General features: G+C 34.8%; 1 protein-coding gene across 1 annotated transcript in view; it reads right to left on the bottom strand.

Moving 5' to 3' along the window:
- LOC107573918 (ribonuclease inhibitor-like) overlaps nucleotides 1-1,382 on the bottom strand; it is a 30,115-nt gene that overhangs the window by 1,158 nt on the left and 27,575 nt on the right. The gene's annotated exons all lie outside the window — the stretch shown is intronic.

The following is a 1,382-nucleotide window of genomic DNA, read 5'->3' on the forward strand; positions in this document are numbered from 1 at the left end:
GCTTCGTGAAGCACCTATATTTTTAAGAGTGTAGGCGTAATTTGCGGGTGGGACGGGTGGGACATGTCCCCACCACTTTTTGCCAGAAAGTAATTGAAAAATATATTGCGGAAGGTATGTATTAAAGGGAAAACAAGATCAACAAATCATTCTTCATAATCTAATTAGGGTGATAAAAAACAACAACAACAACATTTGACTCGATTTGCAGCTGATTTGTAGCTGTCGCTTTTTTTGTAATGTCATTAGGCTATAGCATTTTATTTTAAAAATGGAGAGCTTCCTTGTGCTAAGTAGGCCTGCCCTCTATTAAAGATTGTTCTATTCAACTAGTCGCACTTTATATTAAATTGATTAATACAATAAAATATTAACCATACTTCAATATAGGCTAGGCAGACGTATTAGGCTAGAGCCTATTCCGCGCTCAAGCTCGCACATAAAGCAATTGCCTCAAAGCACCGGCAAAGTGATTATGAAATTTTATTATTCATATAAAAATTATAATAACCTGTTTTGGTTATATTTAATATTAATTGCAGAAGGTGCGCTCAGCCAAAATGACGCGAATATTGATGGTTTTCATGCTTAAGTAAAGTAAACCAGAGAAGGTGAACATGTTGGTATTCTTGTGTGGGGAAAAAACATGCAAGCACTGTCACCGGCAGCAAGTTTAGTTTGACTTTTCTTTTCTTTTTGTTTTGTTTTTATTTTGAAAAGCTTATCTTTGCTGTTTACCTCACCTTATGCTATGGAGGCTCTCTCTTTTTTCTTTTTTTTTGATTCCTCAGTGTTTGCTAAACGTTCTTTAATTTATTAGTCATTATATAGCCTAATACAGCGTGCAGGCCTATGCCATGCCTCATCTTATTCGTTTTTGTTAATAATGTTTTGTAAGCTATTCTGTCATTGAATCTTGCCGTTTTATTGTTATTGTGCATTTTAATTAAAAATAATGAATCCATCTTTTTAACATTTTTTTTGTCTTAAAAGGTGAAATGTGTATAGATGTAAGCAAAACAGACCATTATATTTTATTGTAAAACCTGACAAGATTGTGAAATCGAAAGTGAAAGCATCCGAAGCCTGGCTTATAACACAGCAAAAGAGGAACTCACGTTCACAAAATTCAACTCACAAATAATACTACTGATGAAAAAGAACGGGTTGAATGTTAACTACTTTCGTTTCCATATAACTATAAACTACGATACAAGTTAATCAGCGTGCATTGATTAATAGCATGTTGTAGCGCAATAAAAAATAAATAAAATGTGCTGGTGCAACCAACTGAGAAAGTTAATGCAAAAGAGCGAGCAGTGGGAAGAATGAGTCTAGAGCCCTGAATTGCCCAGCTCTCTGTCAATGATCTAGCACCCCCC

This window comes from Sinocyclocheilus grahami, unplaced genomic scaffold (genome assembly GCF_001515645.1).
Source record: "Sinocyclocheilus grahami isolate Dianchi unplaced genomic scaffold, SAMN03320097.WGS_v1.1 scaffold2068.1, whole genome shotgun sequence".
Taxonomy (NCBI): Eukaryota; Metazoa; Chordata; class Actinopteri; order Cypriniformes; family Cyprinidae; genus Sinocyclocheilus; species Sinocyclocheilus grahami.